The sequence below is a fragment of the Cyanistes caeruleus genome, chromosome 5 (assembly GCF_971803275.1).
Source record: "Cyanistes caeruleus chromosome 5, bCyaCae1.hap1.1, whole genome shotgun sequence".
Taxonomy (NCBI): Eukaryota; Metazoa; Chordata; class Aves; order Passeriformes; family Paridae; genus Cyanistes; species Cyanistes caeruleus.
In genome coordinates, this window is record NC_141705.1 from 46,486,269 (window position 1) to 46,509,981 (window position 23,713).

General features: G+C 38.5%; 1 protein-coding gene across 1 annotated transcript in view; it reads left to right on the forward strand.

Moving 5' to 3' along the window:
- The window catches only part of COL25A1 (collagen type XXV alpha 1 chain), a 295,280-nt gene that overhangs the window by 70,506 nt on the left and 201,061 nt on the right, over positions 1–23,713 (forward strand). The gene's annotated exons all lie outside the window — the stretch shown is intronic.

The window sequence follows — 23,713 nt, forward strand, 5'->3', positions numbered from 1 at the left end:
GTATATGCATTTTATCTTTAACACATTGATATGAGCAAGAGAAACTAATTTACATAATGGTAAATTTAACTAAGTGATGAATCTGGGTTCTAGAACTGAGTTTCTGTTCCTGCAGAGGAATAGAGCTGAGAGAACCTGAGTGCAATCTGAGAGAAGATGAGGATATTTGTCTTGGAGCAATTGAGTGAATCCTAAAATAAAGCTATGATTAAAACAAAAGGGGAGAATCCTGGAACAGTTTCAGGCTCTTCAGAGAAGTGAAATGGGAAATCCAGAAGAGGAGAAACTTTTGAAATAGACATACAGTTAATAGTAAATCTAGCTACTGATAATGAGAAGCAAATGTGTTACCAAGTCCTGATGGTGTATGGCCCATCAAGAGTGGAAGCAGTGAAAATGATCCACTACACCTGTCCTCCCATACACCTTCTTGGAGAGTGGCAGCACATGCAGTAGCAGACAATGGAACAACCAGGGAAGGCAAAAATGTCTTTTCATTAAACATCTTGCAGATGTATACCGGGCAGCTTCTGGTGTTAGCAGGTAAATGAAAAGTACAGAGAGAACAATTCAGATGTTGAGAGAATGTTTTGCTCTGAGGTAAAATGAGCATGCTGTAAATACATGTTTGACATGGTGATTTAGTATTAGTTGTCAAATACAATGTGCAGGGAAACTTAACAGCTGCTTAATGGACAAATGTCACGTATCCAACAGATCGTATGATTAAGAAAAATATATGAAAATGAAAAATGTAGAATGAATAATTAATGTTCTCTCAAATGCATCAAGGGATCAAATAATCTCAGTAGAACCATAGAAGTTGTATTATTAATCATGGTGAGTTAGTGAAATTCCTGCATAGCCACACTCTCCATGCCTCAGTAGGATGGGAAAACCAGGAAACAAACAGAAATGTAAGAAAAACTTGTGATTCAAGATAAAGGCTGGGGCATTTCTTATTGATTACCTTTGCAGGCAAAAAGTTACTTGTCTTGGGGATAATTAACTGTCTGCCAATTAAATTTGGTTGGGGTAGTAAGAAGCAAATAAATGTTCACCATTTCCTCCTGTTACCCAATTCGAACTTCAGTCCTTTACTCCACACTCCTCTGCCTGGCACAAGTGGGATTGAGGAGGGGATACAGTCATCACACAGCAGTTCTTCTCTCTTGTTCCTTCCCTCACAATTTCCTACATTTCCAGCATGGGTCCTCTCCAGAGGCCATTTCCTTCAGGAAATACCCACCTGCTCTGGGCATGGGGCTCCTCTCTGGGCTGCTCCAGGGCCTGGAGCGCCTCCTCCTCTTTGGCCTATGCTCAGTTCTGTGTGATTGCCTTAGTCCATTGTATTTGGACTCAATCTATCAGAGGTGTTTTCCAACCTAGTTGGTTCTGTGAAATTGTCTCCTGGAAAACTGGGAGGAAATAGGCAGTAGGGAATAGAGTTGTCTTCAGTACTTTTTTTGGTATTGTTAGTGTACACCTATTTTGTGGGCAAGTCATAGAGGGTAAAGGAAGAGAGTTTTGTGTCAGAGGGGACAGAGTTTGTTATTGTACATGTATTATATAGTAAGTGGTTTTGGCATTGTATTACTCTTAGCTTTACTGTTTTACTGGTGACAGAAGGATTCATAACTCAGGAAAAGTGTTTCACCTTAAGAAGGTTATGTGGTCTTATAGACTCTCATGCATGAACAGGCAAGAGGGAAAACAGTGACTTGTAGGGAACTCAGTATTTTATTCTGCTTGTCACTGGAGACCATAATGCTCCAGACACTGCACAAAACTTGAAGAAATATTATTGTCATTTTGAGGATCGCTAGGCTTCTAAGCTGCACTCTGCAGACAAGCTTGCAGTGCAGAATGATTGCTCATGTGGCAGCATGTTTCATGCTCTGATTTATAGACTTCATTTTTACTTTTCTGTAGATACCAAGGTGGGGGCAACATGTAGCTGGTCTGGCTTTGGAAGATACAGGAAGTATTTATTGACAAGCTTCTTGGTAAACTAGAGCTTAGTAATTCAGTTGAGAGCCAGAAACAGAAAGGATAACAGAATTACAGAGGGCATACTTATGATACTCTAATATTACTGACTTTAGAGTCAAAAAACAAGGGACAAAAATAGCCTATCATTCGGTGAGAAAGGTGTGTCTGGTAGGCACTAAAGAAATGCATTGCAACAAGGTTGTCAAAAAGATGCTAATGAGTTACAGCTGTATCTGAAAGAAAATCTTTCAGGTTTCGAAAATCAGCTAGTGACGGATGGATGGAGGCTGTGGCAATTGACGTAGTGGCGGTGCCAAGTGAAACACATTTGTTACCAACAGGGAATAAAATATATGCTACTGAAACTCTTTAGCACAGCTTGGAACTTAATATAAATAAAGTGTATTTTAAAATTATGCCAGCAGTCATTCCCAAGAAACAATTTCACTCTCTTTGATTATTTTTTGCCCCCTCCCTTCTGCATCAATTTGTGAATACATATGCTTTTGTATTATATTTTAATAAAGAATTAGGGTAAGATTTACTACCTCTCACATCCAGGCTGAGGAGGCACTGCATCCAGAGATATGTCAAACACACAGGCTCTCTTGAAGTGTAAAAAGTCTCCATTCAGTTGGTTGTGGATAATCATTAGTAGTCCAAGTAATTATTATTTTTTTTGATAGTGTGGAAGTGCCTAGAAACTCTAGTTATAGGCTGGCAGAATTCTTGTCAGTCACGGTATGAGCATGGTATAAGAGGATGGTAGTTCTGCTAGAGAGTTCACAATATAACCTTCCATCCTTTTGTATTCTTTTTGTTAAACTTCACTTTTCTTTATATTTTGCGGAATTCTTCTCACCCCTGCCCCTCCCAGTCAGAATAGGATTAAAAGAGAAGAAATAAACTAGTGCTGTCAGATGTGATATTTCATTACTGTTTCACTCAAATTTGAATTTCACTCCTGATTTGTGCACTGTGATTTGAAAATATGGATATAGCAGGCTTAAATCAATTAAGTAACATGCTCAGTCTCCAGGGCACTGGACGGGGAGAAATAGTAGACAGAAAGGAAAAGAAAGTATTTTTTTTCCTACTGTACTACTTTATTGCTCTTTTTAAGAGAAAATATGTACATTAACTGAATGAGTAAAATAACTGAAATCTGACTACTACTCTTTAATAGTAAATTGATTTTTTAAATGCTGTTAAAATTCAGGTTATGTCCAGTATTTGTAGGGAAAACATAAAAATCAGGACCAGAATCCAATGATCATGGCATTTTCAGAAGCTTTTAAATTTTTATTCCGTGCCTGGACTCCATGTGCCCAGCAGCTGAGACTGTTCTCGGTTGGTAAACATGTTGAATTTGAATGGATTGATAAAACTCAGGACTAAGTACTGCTCTGCCATCCAGCAGGTAAAGTTTCATGTGGAACGCTGTCAAAACTGTCTACTAAAGGCTATTAAAATGGTACCAATGTACTTTCTCCAGCAAATCCCTTAGCATTATGAATGGGTCTTATGCTCAGCAGACATTTAAAGCAAATCTCTAATAGAGAGATTGAAGCCTTTGAAGACATATGACTGAGCCTATTCTGCCATAAATATTTATATTATTTCAGCTTTACTTTTAGTTTCAAGGGGCTTATTTACTGGTTAGAGCTTTGGATTGCTCATTGTGTCTGTCAAAGTACTGCATAGGGTACTGATTGCTGTAATAATACAAATGATCTCATTTTTTCTAGAATTTAGCAGGCAAATATAAAGTGATGCCCTTTTTAAAAAAAGGAACATGTCAGATAACCACATGAACGTAGAACTGGATATTGTGTTGGTTCTAGATTGTGGGAATGCTGCAGGATTAACACATTCAGCATATTTGAGCTGTCTAATGGAGGTGAGCTTGAAACAATTGCACAATTACAAAATTAAAAATGAGATCTCAATGCCTGGAGGAGAGAATGATGGTGAGTGTCACTAGTGTGATTAAACAAATACAGCTTTCTTAAGGTTTGTATGAAGTTACGGAGCTGCAGAATTTGTATTCCTGTGACTGGGAACACTCTTCGGAGGTTGGAAGTGTCTAAGAACTTGAAGATTTGAGTATCTACGTAGAAGATTTGGATTTGAGATGCTATTTCTACTATTCTAAAAGTAAAAATATAAATGGGTGAGGGTGCTTTTAGCCAGATTAGATGGGTGAAATCTCTTAGTAGTGTCTGCATATCAGCAGTTCATGGAATGCTTTGTACCTAAAACTTGGTGGGGGTTGGGAAGGAAGAACAATGGATTTACAGCCATTGTTTGTCCTTTGTGGTGATAGTTAAATGTATCTGCAGCCATATTGATAGAACTGAGCTGATTCACAAAATGAGCCATAAATGCTCCACTTAGAAGAGTTATAAGGGGAAGAGGAATAAAACATCATATAATGCAATGTTTATGAAAAATGAGCACTAGCTGATGGTGCTAGTGAAAGTAGAGCAAGATGTGTTTTCTGCTACCTCCAGTCCTTCTGTTGTAGCCTGAGGAGAAAAATTTAGAAGCTTTTAGGACTTTAGAACGGGGAGCAGGAACTCAGTCACCAAAATGAAGAAACCAGGTGGCTGAAAAATAGTACTGAGTAATGACTCATAGCAGTTGAAAACAATTCTGACATTCTTTTTCCCTCTGAAGCCAGTTTTTATGGAGAAGTTCTAATCCAATATGCAAGCCAATTCATATAGACAGGTTTGGAACTACACATAAAAAAAGAAGCAGAAAATGTCAGGGGTTTAAACTTTTATAAAGGCTGACAAGACAGAGAAGAGAGAGCAGTTGATAAGGGCAGCAATCTTAAAGAGGAACCTTTTAAGCAAAGATTGCCTGAAGATAGTCCAGCGATAAAAAGCTGACTTTTAAGAAAAAATCGTATAATGAATAAATCTTTCTGAAAGGAAAGAAATGGCTATTTTTAACTGCATATAAGAGGAATTAAACATTTGCACTTTAATATTTTCATTTTCAGTTTGAGCGATTATGCATAAAGACACTACAATTGCATTATCATTTTATGGGTTCAGATTTCTAAATGTCACTTTTCTTTCCAAAGAACTTCTTTGTTATTAATTGCTTTTAGTTAGTAGACTGTAAAATGTATCTCCTGACATCACCTATAAATACCACTCAAGATTAAATAAAACTAAAAAAGAAAATGGATAAATTATATTTTATAGTACATAGCATTGTCAAACTTGGTCCCAACCAGCTCTGTCCTGAGTGATCAGTTAACCTTTGCTTTTGTAGAGAGCTTAGCATTTTTCTGTGACAATTTAAACACTGGCCTCATAGGAAATGAAATACTGAATTCCTGGACTGAATGCAGTATTTCGTGATTCCGTGTTCTCAGTTTAGCAGTGTATGGAGTCTCCATTAAACTCTCCAGGTAAACTTTTTAAAATTAAGTTGTGCAATTGCTAACTCAGTTATCTCCATGGATATATCCAGAAGGGATGGTGGCCTCTCTGGCTTAAAGAAAAAGGTGGAAAAAAATACTTGACTGTTAAGTAAAAGTGAATAGTGGGTGCCCAGTCATAGTAATTTCTCCAGCAGTTCCAGAGAATTTCTACTGAGTACTTCTGGAATTCTTAACAGAATGTAATTTGTATTTAATTTTGTATATTTTTGTTTGTTTGTTTGTGGGGTTTTTTTTTTCTTTTTTTTTTTTTTTTTTTTTCCTTTTTTCTAGTTGTATATCTCCTAGATATTTGCATATGGTCATTAAGTTGACTGTTGTTGTTGGACTCTTGTTGTAGGGTATGCTTTCTGACAACAGTTATACTGTTCCATCAATGGCAGAATCCCTGACCTTATCCTAGGCCATGAAACCATTTAATATACAATCATGCTGTGAGCCAGTGTTCCCTGAAGGCTGACAGGTGCTCTGCTCACCCTCCTTGCCAAAAAATATGCTTAAGTAATTGTGAACAGAAGTGTATCAGATACGATTCTGAAGTAAGTTGTACTGAAATACAGCAGATGTGAATGCAAATTCAATGCAAATTTAATGCCCTGTGGCTTCAGATTAGGAGTTGAATGTCTTCTATTTACCATCAAATGACATAACTTCTGCAGTTCATTGCAGTTATTGGTGATGTTAACTTTTGGTGACTAGGATATCCCAGTGTTTTACTGGGATATTTGGGTCTTTGTCTCTTAAATTTGCCATCCCTTCTCAGATTAGAGGAGTTTTGAAAGGGAATAGGGTAGTTCTGCCTACAAAATTGTGTCATGTCATGTAAAGGTAACATTAGCAATGTCCTGACAAGCAGTTATTGACTGCTTTCTTGGGTTGTGAACTTGTGAGCAACAATATATATAAACTTTGCCTGTGTTGTATTAAAGAAAGGTTGATAATTCATAATGCTGAATTGCTCAATTTTTTGGCACAGCAAACATTTTGGGCTGACAGAACAGATTGCTAATGCCTTCACAATAAGAGACAGTTGCCTCACTAGACAACAACTTGAGAAATCAGGCTTAATTTTCTAACAATTAAAGCTTGTTAATGATTTCTTTTTCTGAAACATCTTCCCTGGAATTCAAGTTTTTGCAAGCAATACTGGGATGCTACCAGCAAAGCTCACTAGCTGGAACCCAAAGTTCAGAATAACAGAGTTAACGAAGTCACCTTTGCTTTGCAGGTAGATTGTATTTTAATTGTGTATACCTTCATCCAAAAAGTTTAATTTGTATTCCTAAAATACAAGGAGAATTTTTTCCATGTAAATCTCAGTTAGAGCAAAGACGATTGGGAGTTGAAAAAGACATCTCATATCTACAGGTAATAAAGCTAAGTATTTGGGGCCTGAGGGTTTTTTAATTGAGTAGTTACTCCTTTTGCCTAGCTTGAGAAAACCATTAATCATAATGACCATTTTACAGTGTCCCCTTTCCTTTATGGGCTGGACTGCAGAGGTCATCACCTTGTCATTCAGGTCAGTGGAAAGGTCATGTGTCTCCTCTTGCTTCACTGCTGGCCCAGAGTGCAAGTTGACACTGGCTTGACAAATGACCACTCTTCTCCTAATTATAGGAAATGTGTCCAGGTTGTGCCAATGGCCAGGATTTAGACTTAGGGGAATGTACAGACAGTCGCAGGACCTGTGGTTAAAAGCTAAATTAGCAGTGTAAATAGGTGAGTTTCACTCTCACCTGTTCAAACCTAGAGTTTCTTGCATTATTCTGAAATATTTTTTGCAGTTGCTTCATGTTTGGTATAAATATGGCACCCATAATTCAAACTGCTCGTAGTTTTGGTTTTTAGTTTGTTTTGAGGCTCTGACCCTTGAAGATTTAAATATATTTATAAATAAACTTTGCTAAATCATACCACTAACAACACTTGATTTCACGCATTTACGCTATCTATGTAATCAAATGTGGTGTATTCATCCTAATATTTTTATGGCAGTGTTTGGTTCCAGTAATAGACCTTGACAGAGGATATTAACCACGCAATATTGTTGAGCATACTTAATAGAATATTGCAATATGTGTGATTTTAAAGAAAAAAATCTAAGTGCCACTTGTTTATGCACTTGTATCTGAGATGTGTAAGTTCATGTGGGTTTTGTTTAAACTTCTGACTGATAGAAACATATGGTGGGAGGAAAAAGAAGCTCAAGATTTTGGGTCATCTTCCCGAGGTTGATTAGATGATCCCTAATCCCTAATTCCCTGTATCATATGTGTGCCTATCATCATGTTTTAGGAACGTAGCTTTCCAACAAATACTCACAGTTTGAAAGGTCAAATAGTGAGCAAACTAATGTGGGAGCTTGCGAGAGCAGTGTTAGAAATGTGCTGTAAAACCGTATGGTGTAAAACTGCCCTGTGTGAAGCGTGCCAAGGTGGCCATGTAGGGGCAGTGGGGGCTGGTGAACAGGTGGGTGGGAGTGCTGCCAGCCTGGGTGGGAGCACAGATCCCGTCCCTGATTGCCAATCCCACCGTCACAAGGACAGCAGCCCCAGACAGGACTCACTTAGGACCTGGAGTGAGAGCTGGCTGTGTGCTCCTAGTGCTGGTGCACCATACGCTGCTGCTTCTGATCCTGCAGTTCCCCTCTTGTGTGCAGTTTTACTTTTACTTGGCTTGTCCTTTTATTCCCTTTGCAGCAGTTGGCTGATAGTTAAGACCAAATTGCAGTTTAACTTATTATACTCTTTGGGGAGCTAACACAGTATCCTGTCACCTGTAAATTGCCTCAGCGTGATGCAAGCTGTCATTTCAAATGGGAATTTTCCTATCTGAAAGGAGCTGTGTGGATTAAGATTTCTTTCATTACCTTGAGAAATTTACAAAGCCTTTCATTCTGTAGTCTACTTGCCAGGCTCTGCAAGGAGGAAATACATGTGCAGGAAAATAGGCTGCAGACAATGTGTGGTATCAGGTGCTTTGGCAAACCTATTTTTATGCTTCAGGGTATATCTGTGTGTATGTATATTTGTGTGTCTGTGTGTGTTTATGTGCCTGTGAATCAGTCAACATATTTTCATATTTTAATAACCTTGCAGTCTTCCTTTTGAATTAAAATCTACCTCTTACTTCTGATTTTTAAAGATACTCATATAATTCAGTGAGTTTACTTGCTGGCCTGGCTTGCTTTCACCTCACATTTGTTTGTGACTCTGTCAAGTCCCAATCATAACTATTTTAACTTCAGTGAAGCCAGCAGAAGGGCAGTGTAATGAGAGTAAGTGATTTTTTTGCACAGACATATCATGCAAGCTTTATGGTGCTAGGTTAGACCCAGGCTCCTCTGCAATAGCAAGCAATTTTTAATCTGTGCTTTACAGAAAAGCTAATGATTTTACACAATGAATATGCAAGTTTCACTATATCTGCCTCAAGATACAGAGAAGCTCTGGAGTTACGCTTAAATGGGTCAGAATACACATAAATTGTTTGGTTTGCTTTTTTTTTTTTTTTTTAAGTCCAAGTAAAAGTCCTGTGATTTAGGGTAGTTGTTAACATTCATGTGACACTATAAATGTAAAGGATCTTTAAAGAATCAAGGGGCTGAGCCTACAGGTTTTTTTACAGACTAATTCATTGCTTTGTGGTTAATGGCTAACTGAAAACTTTTCCTCTGAGCAATCCCATGACTTCCTTTTGCAGGTGGTGTGTCTCATTGAAAACTCCAGATCTTAGACTCACATTGCTGCTGTTTTAATGTCTTCCATAAGAAGTAGTACTGGTAGTACTTTTCCATCCCCAGCATATCCAAATCCAGTGACTGCTGCTTTTTTTTTCTTCTGTGCATTGTGTATTACGTATTGTATTGAAGAAATGTTGTGAGCAAATGAATCCTCAAATACTGGGATGCATGAGCTTCTCTCTGCAAGAGTAAAGTCTGTGGATTTGGGCTTTTTTTGTAGGGGGGGAGGTTATTTCATGATCTTTGGTTCTACTGCTCTTCCATCTGCTGCTGTTTGCTGCATATTGCTTCTCCTCTGCTGCTGTTTTTCTTGTAGATTGTTCTTAGGCCTGCCTGACCATGTTAACTGTTAGCTCAGAACACTTGCAAAGACCCTGTATTCAGTAAACATGTAATTCTACAATCTAAGGTGCCGTTTTCTGTATTTACAAAAGTGTTTCCACTTCTGTGCTTTTCTAGAGTTGAAATCAGACTTGAAGTCTCCTGTCTCTTTGCCTTTGTTCCAGAACTACCTAAGTTAGAGTGGAGAACACTTTGCAGAAGGCTTAGATTATATCTAGGCGTTACAAAAGATGATCAAGATAGCTTAAAATCTAGCAGGCTGAGTAGAGCAGTCTGTGCTGTGCCTCTATGACACTTCAGTCATAAATAGATAAATAGATGTACCCTCAACATTTAGACCTTCACTACTAGTAGAAAGCTGCTGGTATTTACCACTATTTTCTTGAGATTTTCCTTCCTCTCCATTCTTCCCCAGTAAACAGTCATCCTACACAGTGCAGTTGCCATGTTTCTTTCACTGCAGAAACCAGGGGAAGAGGGCCATCCAGACTTGTTAAATGTTACAGCCTCTTTCAGTTATTGTGTTTCTCAAGCCATGTCTCTGCTCTTCTGGTCAGCTTGTTCCTAGCTTTTGCAGGTAGTTAGTCTTTTGGTTCTGCATATTTAATGAAAACCATCCGCTAATACATACTAGTCAACCCCATGTCCTCCAAGAGCTCAGAACTGCTGAATTTATCTCAGTTCTGCTTAAATACCTTCTTTTTTAGTGGTACTATATACTGCAAAGAATTTGTAAATTCCATTCAGTTCTAGGAACAGATTTTAAAGACTTGCACCTTCTTATTACATGTATGGTGAGTGTGCTAGCAAGTCAAGAAATACCCTCTGTCATTATAATGCAACCAAGTGCATGTGCAATAAAAATGCAGAATTAGAAAGAACAAAATTCCTAGATAGGCCTGCATTTCACTGAAATGAGGCCATTTGTTAAAACTGAGGTCTTTGTGGTTAGAATGCAATTAAAAAGGTTAAGTTTTTAAAATGTGGGTTTGTAATTGGATATACAGTCTTCCACTCCTGGGTCACCAGTTCAAATCTGTCCCAGGTCAGTAGTCACTGAATCCTGGTACCATCTAACAGCTGGTGGTTTATGTGAAATGAGTAGCCTGTCTTACTTCAGTTTGTACTGAACAGGTGTCCACATTGCAAAAAAGTTACTACAATTGTAAGCTTAGCTAGTAGCCTTTGTACAGGAGCAAAAATTCTGTGTTACAGCATAAAACTTCCCTGCAGCCCTAAAAAATTATTTCTCCAAACTGGCATTGAAATTTACTGGGCAAAATGATACAGCTTATAATTCTCATGGTTTTTTTTTTTCTTTCCTAAAATATAAATTAGGGGAGATAGAGCACTTACTGTGGTTATCAAGATGTCTCTGTCAGAAACTGTAGTTTTTTAAAAAGTGAACAGCCTCATCTAAGTATCTAAAGATCAGAAAGCATCAATTACCAATAAGAGGTAAAGATTTTTTTTTATGCTCTGTAACATTACTTTTAAAACTTTAAAAAGCCAATGAATTAAAAGTCAAGGGGTTTCCTTGAAATTGTCTCCTGTTCTGTGTTGTAGTTATCTGATATTGTCTTCCAGGTCCCTTTTGAAAATCTCAGTCTTCTAATAGAACAAAGCTACAGTGATATTTGAACTTACTGAAAAGCAAATAAAGAACATTAAAGCATGATATTTTCAACAGATACGCACCTTTCCTGAAGGTGAGAGCGGCTTTGACAGATGAGAATCTGAAAAAATTACCAATTAAAAGAGTCACGGAGCTGTATAATTTAATAGTTTTGTCTTGGTCACTCAAAGACATGAGATGTGGACTGTGAATTTTTTTAGAAGCTTCTTTTCCAGTGAAGTCCCTATGGCAGTTAAGGGAGCCTTTTCCTTCCCGTGTCAGTGTGTCCCAGTGCAGCAGAGAGGAGCTGCAGCGCTCGGGGAGAGCGCGGAGCGGCCGGCGGGTTGGCGGGACCCGTGCGTGCCCAGGGAGCGCGCCCTGGCTGGGTGAGGCAATGTGCTGCCTGAGCCAAGGCCACTGCAGGCTGCCAGCAAACATCACCCAGCTCTGCCCTGCCTCGAGCACGCACCATGGTGAGTCACACAGCAGGGCTGGTGTGCTGGGGAAGAGGAAAAATGTCAGGAGGACATGCAGTGAAAGGTGGCCTGACAAGGGCACAATGTTACTCAGTTTTTCTTTGGCCTAACAGGTGGCATGTCAACATAACTGTAATTTTATATAGAGGTATTCAGAAGCTTTAGAGACATAGACTATGGCATTTCAGTTATGTCCATGCCTTTGATACTGGCGCTGCACTGTTGGGAATGGTATGGCACTATTTAAACTCGGTGTGTGTCAGTGCTGGCTACATGGTTGTGTGCCTGGTGCCAGCTCAGTACTTTCTTGTGTCAATGACTGCTCATGCTGTGCATGTAGAAGGCAGCTGGAGTAGTAAAGCTTGGGTTTCGCAGATTTGTTGATAATATGGATAAGCACCATGTTACAAACATCACGGTAAAAAAAGCCCCTTGCTAATGCATGACGTTCCGTCAGCTGAACAGAGGAGTTTAATAAGTGAGGAGATAATCACACATGGTTTAAAGTATCACCTTTGTTAATGGTTCTGGTCCATGTGGACGCTGAGTGTGTGTTCTATTTTTGTTGTCTCTCAAGAGGATCAATATTACATTCTCTGAAATCTTCAGGAAGAAATAAGGACACTTTTTTGATTTGAAGAGTGGCTTAAGGAGTATTTTAAATCCCTGGATTATAACAAGCCAACTAACTTGAAATCTGTTAGATTTTTTTCAAATTTGTAAATGGTATTATCTTTTTTTCAGTTTTCATTCTGACAGATGATTTCTTTCTCATTTAGATTGAATAGCTCTACTGACTTTCTTAATTCGTATCAGAAAGCATGAAGGGAGAACATGATCACAAGCACTTTTCCTGCCACATTTTCGTTCCTGTGATAATACCAAGTGTCCTTAATGTGTTTAAAGTCTGATTATGTCTCTGTAAAAGAATTGATTACCAATGAGCCTGATGTTGTTTCCTTTATGGTGAAAAGAGGTTGTTTTTTTTTTCCCTGGTGATATCAGAGGCACTTGATGCAGGCTATGCTGCTGTGCCTTTTTTATGAAGAAGAAACTGTGAGATTTATATTCATTACACTCTTCCCATCAGCCTGAAATAAAATCATGTTAATTTCTGATTTCTGCCAGGAGGTGTAAATGGAAAGGAAAAAAGCTCCTCTAACTGCTCATCAGGATTTCTATGGCAAAACCAATTATTTGACTGCTTTTGCCTGAAAATTTTCATTTAAATCTGAACTGTGAATTTCTTTGTTTAGGTGAAGGTCCCCCAATAGCATTAATTAAACTTAATTTTTTTCCACTTTATGGCTGTTGTGGCCTTAAAATCATACTGCAGAGGAGATACACTTCTACAGTAACATCTAGTTGTAATTACATTAGATTGCTAATTTGTAGTCACCGAAATAAAAAGTAATCAATTCCAGTGCTTAATTTTTAAATTCATTTGCTCTCAAATTTTGCTTAGTAGGTTGCTGGTGGTCTTTGTACTGTGGAGTTGCTTCTCCCTTTTCACTTGCAGCTGCTTCGTTTGATTCCTTGGAAGCTGTAAGTTAAAGAGGAGTGGTTGCTTAGATCTTCCCCAGTGGTGCTTGCAGCACTAAGAGCAGGGAAGTGACATGAGAAACACCACCCCTTTGAAATGGAATAAAACCCAAACACCTACTTTTTATCTAGAGCTTCAGAGAGGAAAAGACTGGGCTTTCTTTGGATACACTAAAAGCAGAACAGATGAGGAAAAAAGAGCAGTGTAAGAGTACATGGAATATAGAGGCAAAAGTCAATCATTCTCACTGATTAGGACATCCTGATGTTTCTTCTTCTGTTTAAAGCACCCTATTAAGGAGCAGGAATGTCACCAGGGAAGATAAATGAGCACTTTAAGCATGTATAGTGGAGCAGTGCTGGTGCTGGCTTCTCACTCTCTTTGTCATGCAGCAGCTCAGCAGTGTGAAGAGGAGGATGCTGAAGTTGAGCCCCTGCCAGTGGATATTCTCTCCACACTGTGTGGAGTGGCCTGAGTGCCCAAGGACAAGAATCAAAAGTGTTGAGCAGGAGACAGGATAAAAGACAGATACTCCTTTTGACCTTTATGATACATGCCAGGGTGGTGACAAGTTCTAGGTAAAAACCCTTCTTCTTTCACAGTGGGGTGTTGGACGCTTTGTCCAGTGTTTGCAGTACAGTGTGCAGGATTCCTTGTTGCTGGGCCAGTCAGACACTTTTGTCCAAAGATTAGGCCTGTTCTTCACCATAGCTACTGGATTCTGGACCTCCAAGGCAACAGAGATCAATTGATATGAGACAAAGATAAAGTAGTATGTCATTTAACTAATTCGAGTGTTACAGGAAAAGAAACATAATTTTATAATTTGGTACATATAATAGTAGCCCATAAAATGGAATAGATATGATTTTCATAGGTTGTCACGTCTGGAGTTACTGATGATGTTAAGGGATAAAAAGCTGGAGAAGTACAAGTTTTTCAGGTAAGAGTGTGGAATGAATGATATATTGAAGCTTTTCTTCTTGACTGATCAAGCTATTACTTTTCTTCATAAAAAAGAAAATTGTGTCTGGTTGTTTGCCTTGTGCTTGCCCGAGGTATAATATTTGAAGATCATTTCAGCTTTAGTGAAAGAAAACATCTGCCGTAGTGAAGAGCTGTGAATTTAGGATCCAAAACCCCTGAATTATTGACATTCTGATACTTCAGCTTCTAGAGGAAAAGATACTGGTCAGGAACTAAGAACAGACAGAGGATTACAGATTGATGATTTTCTGGGAATTGACAGAAGATTGGTTTCTTTGAACAACTGCAGTGTGTGGCGCTACCACAGGAAATAATTTCTTTTTATTGGAGCAATCAGGAAAGTTGGAAGAATGAGAAAGTGCAGTCCATAAGATCAGTCATCAGGTTCTTCAGAATTTCAGTGGCTGCCTAAGATAGTGATGTAATAGGCTTGTTTTCAGACCTAGCCTTTTCACTGCACTGTTCACCTTAAAAGGCAAACATGGTTAAAGGAAGTATTTTACTTATTTTATTGGTAGTTGATGATGTTTTTGTTTTCTTTTGTTGTTGTTGTAAAGACAAGCAATATGGGCAGGTCTTTATGGACTGTTTAAAGGGATGCAGTTACCTATCTAATCTCAGACCCTTTAGAAAAACCTGTATGGACTGTTTGTCTCATGTGCTGGATTTCTGAAGATGCCTTCAGAAAGAATGGCTCAGTGTGCTTAGAGGTTCCACCTGAATATGAGAAGAACTTTACTGTGCAGGTGACTGAGCACTGGAACAGATTGCCCAGAGAGACTGTGGAGTCTCCCTCACTGGAGATACTCAAGAACCCTCTGGTTCAAGCAATCCTGTGCCATGTGCTCTAGGATGACCCTGCTTGAGCAGGGAGGTTGGCTCAGATGAGCCACTGTGGGCCATTCCTACTTGGCTGATTCTGGGATTCTGTACTGCTGTTTATTCAGTCAAAAGCAGTTCCCTGTATGCACCAAATCTGTCATGTCAAGGATTATCACAGAAGGAGCTTGATTCCTAGGACAGTGAGATAAAAACCAGCAAACTAAGGAGTAACTGTATTCCCACTGGTCTTCTGCCCAACAGATATTGATAAGCACTTGTGCAACTCTTGCACAAGTAATGGTTAAAAGGATAGTAACACCCAATATATGTGGGTGCCATCCAGCTCTTCCACCTTCAACAGTCCTTTTATCTTCTTCGTGAATATAGGAAAGGGGATTGACACTTATTTTTCCATTTTATGTATTGGGCACATTGTCACCTTTTTTGTGAATTCAGCATTCACATAGACTGTCGTAGAACTGCACATCAATCTGTATTAATCACATGGACTGTTCTCCATTGGGATCATTAGAGGATTACCCTGCCATAAATCTGCTGTTGCAAGTGTTTAATGCATAATCACTGGTAGCAAGTACATCCTGTACAACTGTTGAAATAAAAATAGGTCTTATTGTCATAATCCATTCAGCAGAAAAGGATACTATTAAGATTCTTTCATTTTAGTAAGACAAAGGTTTACATGAAAAACTTTGAAAATTATTTCATGTTCTTTCAAAGGTAAAGGAAATACTAGGGAAATGTATGTTTTCTTTACCCAGAATGAAAACAATGGCTCACAATTCCTTGTGCAGTTGGTTAGTGCACACTACTACCATACATTTAATATTACATAGGTGAAAATGACAGTGTGGAGGGACAGAAGAGGCAATGGTTGTCATCACAGCTCTTGGCATCTGATGAATTCGCCTTTTAATGCATTGTCTACAAATTCATGTGTTTTAGTGAGAATGGGGAGAACCTGGGTTGGTAGCTAACTTCTTCAATTCACTCCAGGAGGCCATTGAAATTTAATTCATTTTCTCATATTGGGGACCTAACAAACAAAATCTTCATTCTCTGTGACTGTGTGGTTTTCACAGACTTCTTGGTGTTTCTCACATCTGAAAAACTACGAATTTTTGATGTTGGATTTATCAGTGTTAGCCTTTGACAAAGAGGATTTTGTAAACAAAGCTTTACTTAAATCCCTGCGGCAAACATAAATGAATGCTTGATGTGGGGTTTGACTGGAAGGTCATGAAGATATTTTTGACTGCTGAACTGCATCAAGTAATCTGTGTAGGTTTCTGAAAGATGTCATCTGCACAGTTCTTTCATCTGGTAATCATATTAATAGTAATAGTATTACTGGAAATAATTCAAAAACAGAAACAGAAAATATTTTGAAAAAAGGAAAATTAGGACTAAGAGCAATGATGGTAACTCCTTTAAGATGTTTCTTACTGTGTGTCTGCACAGTGTGTACCAATTCTTGCTTTAAGAGCTGTGACCATCTGGTAATGTCATGTCAAACTTCTCTTACTGAAACAGTTTTTCCTTGTCTGTCACGGCTCAGATAAAAAGGTGTATAACTGAAATTTCATACGCTTCTCTTTCTCTTTTACCTGTTTACAGTCTGGAGTCTGCAGTTCACAGTCACTCAGATGCTGTGCAAAATCCTGTCCTGTCTTTTGGAGGCCAGCTTTGTGCACGTGTATGATTTGATTATTGGTGTGGCATTGCTGGCAAGGTGCTGTATCAGAAAACTGAGCTGAACCAATGCTTATGTCTCAAGCTGTCTGTGATGCTGTAATACTTCATATTAGAATATGAATGTGATAAAAAGTACAACTTCAAGGTGCTTGGAGATAGATGACAGATGCATGAAGATGCTTAACTGCATTGTTCCTCAGTTACTTGATCTTTAAATACTTACAGGTCAGAGGAAATGAAGATATGTTTTAGTCTTGTCTGTGTTTGAGCCCTGGGAAGCCTACTTCAAAAGCTGGGTCTTGAAAGGTCTGTGCTTTTATCTGGAACACACAAACCCCTTTAGAAACTTTCTTTATCTTTTTGTTTCACTTGACACCTACACATCAGCTTAGCCAGCGTGCTAAACAGAGATGTTTAAATCATTCCTTTTATGTGTTTCTAATTGTACTTTTTTTCCCAGAAGGGTCAAACTAGAGCTTGCACACTCTGAGCTGTGACAGTGGCAACTGACAGACAGAACCAGCACAGTTCTGCCTCTTCAGGCAGACACTTGGAAAAGCGTCTTTAGAAATGTAACCCTTAAAAAATTTCTTACTCTGAAAGTGCATCTACCAGACAAGTTGGTGTTTACTTTCCCATGGACTGTTTTCTTACCCTAAATATAAGGGGGTTTGTCCATTTGGGGAGATCATGTAAATGTAGTGCCTTTTAAATAAAGTATGTGGGGGTGAATATGGGTGTGTCTAGGTATGAGAGAAGCAGAGAATGGAAGGGGTGGGAAGTGGATAGCTCCCTGAAATTTGTAAATGGTTTCTTTTAACCTCATATAGAAGAATACTTGGACTTTTTTCTTATTTTACCTACTTTCCTACTGTACTAACATTCTAAGCAGAATTGCTTCCGAGTATTATGAATGCATTCAAAAGCAATAGCATGCTGTAAAACGGTACTAATGTATCTCAGCTGAACAGACCCAGTTAGCGTTTCAGTTATTATGCAGATCTAGGATCACTCCTAGAGGAAGTCGAAAGCCAGTGGAGTTTCTCTGGGTATGGAAAGGGAGAACTAAGAGTAGAACTTAAATCTGAAATTCATACGTATGTAGTGTTTTTGTACTTCAGCATTAGTTTGAAAATGTGTTAATGAAAGTAGAGTAACAGGATGAAATAGCTGTTTCAAAAAGAGCAGGCAGGGTCAATGGAATGCTTTGTTTAGACATAGTCTGCTAGTCTGTACAATGCTATTTATGTAGGATCAAACTTTGCTACCAAATGCTGCTTCACTTTTCTCTGTAGCAAGGGCACTTCACTTATGAATTACAGCTGTTGAAACCAACTCTTATAATAACCAAATTTGGTGGGGTGGTAGGATGTTTAAAATTGATACCTAAGCTTGAATAAACTTTCTGGAGTTCTGAAATTTTTACTGGATTATAACCTGTTGTTTTATAGCATGAAAAGCAATTTATGGTGGTAAAAACAAGTGATAAATGGGAGTTTGGAATGTGCTGCTCCTGGTAGGCTAAGGGTTAGCTGTGGAGGTCAGACAAGCTGCACAGGCAACCTTGCCTTTTCTGTAGAATGCCTCAGAGCTTCTAATTTGAAACAAGCCAAAAATCCAAACAGGCCAGTTGACTCAGAACAATTTAAGAAATTGCTTCAAGGCTCTTTTATTTTTCCCTAGGATAAATTTTAATTTTACAACTATTACTGCCTTCTGTTGTGGATTACCCAGCCTGTTGCCTGTGGTAGCATCACCAAATCAAATTGTGGACTTGGATTTTATTAAATCCCTAATAGTTATTGCCTAATATATTAGTTACTGTTTGGGAATGCTAGGAAAAAAAAGCTGTAGAAGCAAAATCATCCTGTGTGCTGCCTTTCTCAGGTGGCATGGTTCTCTACGTATGTGCTGTCTAGTCTTGTTTAAATCAATTCAAGTGCTACTAGTAATGAAAATCCATTTCACTGGTGAAGAATCCATTATGAATCCATTAATCGGTAATGAAAATCCATACTGTGGCTTTTTCCGTGTTTATCTGCATCCAGTAGTCTTTGTGGATTGAGTCCTTCATGACAGGTGTTAGAGAAGAGTCCCAGACAGACAGACTGAGACTGGAGCAGTTCCTTGCATTGGCAGAGGATGACTGGATGAGCTTGCAGGGAAGGATGGGTGGCCAGCCTTGCATCCTGCCTTTCCAGGATGGAGCTCACCGTGAAGTGGCTGGTACAGGCTGTGGGCTCCTGAGTTATGGTCTGTACATGGCAGAGTATCCCATCCAGTGGTACCATCAACCAAAGTGCTGAAAGATGATTTCAAGCTTGTTCTCATTTTGCACTGTTTGCAGAAGTGGCAGTTAGTCAATTTTCAGTCTGTAATGAGGCATGTTGATTATTTATTTAAGTACAAGTATATCTGCTTCAAAAAAACCCTTGATGGATGCTGCATTTTTCTAGGTGACCTTTCATTTTTTGTAAGCCAGATGGGCACAAATACTGAGGCCCTATTATTCTCAGTGCATAGATTCTGCAGGAATAAGCTGTTGATAATTGCCTAGATAAATATATTTGTACTTTAGGACACTAAAATAATATTTCAAGTGATGTAGCAGGTGCAATTGACTCAGTTTTATTTGTATTTAGTTTTGAAGCAGTCATGTAATTTAGTTTCTTTATTTCTATTAAAGGTTTCAGGTTTAGCATCTGTGCTATTTAAAATACTGATACTGGGAGGTACAGTAGGAGATGGAAATACTTTATTTGAGAATTAAATTATTCACTAAATTACTAACTATTGAAACTAGTAGTTTCAATATTTTAAAATGAACATTGGTGGAGTCACAATTATTTCAAAATAGTATTTGATCTGCTGTCCTATGTATTTGTTACATTATTAATTCCAGTATTACTGAAGCTAGTGTAACTCTTTGTTGTGCTCTTAAGTGTGTAATGTGAAGTTTGTGAAGTTCAAGGAGTCCTAACTAATATAACTTTTATCCCAGTGGAGCATCATCTCTAGGATATTAACAAAATAAACTGTGAGGCTAATGAATTTTCCCCTAAGTTCATTATTAAAATGATTCCTTAATTGCAAGTAATCATTATGCAGCCAGTTTTACATATATGCTAATTATCCTTTATACGGAACTTTTTATGTATTATGAAACAAACAAGCTTCAAAGCATGGACCATTATCTCTAAATGCTAAGTGGAAACAAGCATCATACACAGAAAAAAGTAGCTTACCCTATAAAATATTTTCTAATTAAATGCTGAATAACTTAATTACTTAACAAATGTGGGCTGAATATGACTTACGAGTTCTGAGTTAAGACTGTTCTCCAAATACAGTCCAATACCAGCAGAATCTGGTCTTGAGTCACAGATCCTCCAATACTTTACCTGGCAATATTTATATATAAATGCTTGCATTTTATATGCAATATATTTATGTTGCAGTACTTGCAATGACAGCAAAACATTATCTCTTTCCATGGCTCCTAAAATAAAGATCCATCAGCTTGTCACTGTCTTTGTAGTAAAAAAAAGTGAATTAATGAAGATGTGGGATCTGCACACAGCATCAGGAGCCTGTGTCAGTTCTAGATTTGCTGTCCAAAGTGGTCCAGACAGTGAAAGTTAACAGGCTGTGGGTTTTCTGAGCAGATGTGGCTATTACTAATATGGGTGCCCTCTGAGAACGTTTCTCTCTAGCTGTTCATATGCCGTGTCTTTGGCTTTATTGGAACTGAATTAAGAAGAGATACAATAGGACCTGGACACATGTGCTGAAGTCAACTGTTGTTTGCCTTCTGCTTGTGTGGCTCCTTGAGAAAAGCTGTATTCATGTTTTTTTGATCACTTTCACTGCATAGGAACATTCGTTGTCAGGGCAGGTTTAGTGCAGGCAACTTCTGCCAATCTGCCTCAGCTGCATTGCAGAATGACACTTTTCCAGGATTCTGAGGGCAATTCATTCCTCATGCTAGTTAATCATTGGCCTCCCTCCTCAGGCTGCCAATAAACTCCAAATTATGATGGTGGTTTTTGCGTGGCTAACAGATGTTCTGAGGAATTGGACCACCAAACCACTTGACACAGTAAGGGACAGAAAAGAGTCCCAAAATATTGCTCTATATGTAAATGTATTGCTAAGTGTATTTAGTGTTTATACACCATGTTATGAGTTTTGCAGAGAATGTTTTTAATTGACACAGGAAAACGTTGCAGTTGGTTATATATTACATGTAAAAAACTGTAAGGCTGAACTTGTGTGACAGGTACTTCCTGTTTGTGAGCAGTTTTCCCCCATTTAATACCCTGCAGGAGTAAGTTTGATACCAGGAGTGCACAATAGTCATGAAAGGCCATTTTGTAGCAGCCTACCTGTTTCCTCTTGTGTATTTCCCTGGTGCATACCATCCTTAGAAATGAAGACCAGTGCATATGGACCACCCAAAGAGATGTTTCTGTGAGGTTTTGGCAAAGGAAGGCAGTGCTGTCTGTATTCTTCCTCAGATTCCTTCATTTTGCCCAAGCATGGGATGGGGGACAGCTTGTCTTATGGTTTGGGACAGACTCAGAGAACACATGGCCTTGGCCCTTGATGGTGTAAACCAGTTCACATCTGATAGCACGGTGTTCTAATATTTGTTTAATTTTATCACTTCATTGCTATGGCACTTCAGATGTGTTCCTAATTGATCTTAAAGCCCTCTTGTGGACCCAGGTTATCACTGTGTATTTACATCAGCCAAATGAGCTGCAGGAGTGAGTCAGAAAAGGTGCCTTGAATATTCCTGTCACACTTGCAGTATGGTGGAGAGCTGGAGGACTCCTCGTTTGGGCTTCAGAGATTTGTACAGTTTGTTTCTGAAGTCAAGGTTGGCCATATGAAGCCTGTTGTAGGAATGAAAGGTTAAAATGCTTGCTTTTAAAAAAACCTTCCCTGAACTTCTAGGTAGAGAGATTTCACAGCCTGACAGAATTTAATTTAAAACGTCAGTTAATTGATGACTGAGTTGCTATGAACAGCTTTGGGTGTTGTCCCATTAATTCATAGCTGTCTGATAGGAGAATGACAAAGTATTTTGAATGATGCTGGATTATGTGACAGTGGAGTCATTTAAATGTGAAACTGATGATACCTGTTAAGAAGTTGTGCAGTGTATGGCATAGGAGATAGCCATTACTGAGTTCTTTTCCTGGCCTTTCCAGATCTACTTGTTTGGTTCAAGGGAGTTTGCCCACTGCTGTCCTCCATATGCCATTTGGCAAACACTTGTTTTCAGAATGTGAGACCACAGTGAATGACTTTTCTTTAGTTAAGAAATAGAAAAAACAGTTTCATCTTCCTTTTATCTGCACTGAAAATCAGTGTAGGAATGCTCATGTCATATGGAACGGGGATATTGCCTTAGTTGATAATGTACTTCGAAATCTCTGGGTGTAATGCATACTGCATAATGGTATATGGTTTCTAGTGAATATTAATATAAGGATTTATATATTTGTCTGTGACTTCAGCATGCTGTGAAGATTGTTCCTTGGAGGTTCAGAGTAGACTCAGAGAAGTTATTTCCTTTTTTAGCATGTAATTACATTTCCCCCTGCTCATTCTCTTTTTGAACGGAACTATTTCTGATGCATGCTGTTAAAATAAATTAGAAAGTTGCAAAGATGTTTCTTCAAATGGATATATTTATCTTTTTGCCAAACAAAGTGCTGTTTCATAGATTCACTCCTGGGTCTTATCCCACGCATAAGGACTAGGTCGTAATTCCTTGAATACGATGAAAATGGGATTTTTAGATGTCTCAGAAGAACCCTTAGGAGGTATTAGTTGATTAACTGAGTTGAGGAGAACTGCCAAAGACTTTTGAAATTCAAGAAACCTAAAATTAATTTTTTTTTTTTTTTTTTATTTTTAGAACTGCACTGGGGTAAGCTGATTTTCAAAGTATTTGCAGCAAGGCTGCTCTTGAACCACACAGTTATATTATCTTGATGGTCTATGAATGAACCTTTTATTTCCCCAGCTTTTTGTATTAAGCTCCAGTTCGAGATAACCAGAGGTTATATTTCATCTTTCCCATCAGAATTCATCTGTAAATGACGTTGCAACTTATATTCTGGTGTAGTTTGTATTTAAGTGGAGGTGATTTAATGATATTTTTATGATCTTGTAGACCAGTTAAATGTTCTTGATCATGCCTTTTTTTTTTCCTCCTGTCTTTTTTTTTTCCTATTCTGGTTGTGCCTCTTGCCAGGAGGCTGAATGCAAAATTTGACCGAAAGAGGTGCAATTTAAGTGTTAGAGTGCAAACCCTTAGTCTCGTGTCTCAGAGTCCATTTCAGATTTCTTTATATATAGCACAGCCTTGTGTGTTAGGTATGATTGCTAGGCAGTGGTTTGTTATCCACATGCCTCTGTGAGGTTTAATAAGGGAAGGAATGTTTTGACTGGACTATGCAGCAAGAGCGCTGAATTTTATGCTCCGTGTTGCAAATCAGAAAATCTCTTTGGTCACACAATCCACATGTACCTAGAAAACAGCAGGTTCCCGTGCTGGAGAAGACTTTGGTGAGGAAATGATCAAGGCCTGGTGCTGTCGAGGTACATTTTTTTTGACTTCTAAGTCCACACCAACTTAGCTGTGTGAGGTTTAATGGTACATAGAGGTGACCAGGAAACATATCACTTATGTGTGTGTGCTGGTGTTCCTTTTTCTGCATTGTCTACCACCAGAAACACCGTGTCTTACTATCTCTCTCAAACTCAGTTCAGCTACTCAAGCTGTACAGTGTACATTAGACTAGGTTAGACTGAATTTCCCTCTAGTGCAGCCTTCCTCAAATCTTGTCTTCCACTTATGCCACAAAATAGTTGCACAGACAGCAGCACAAAGGCCAAGAAAAGAGCTGTTCAGGGCAATCTATCCCGTGTTAATTCACACAGTATGTGTGAGGGAAGTATATCCTTGTGGGGGTTTTAAAGAGATGTTGAATTTTTTCCCCCCAAA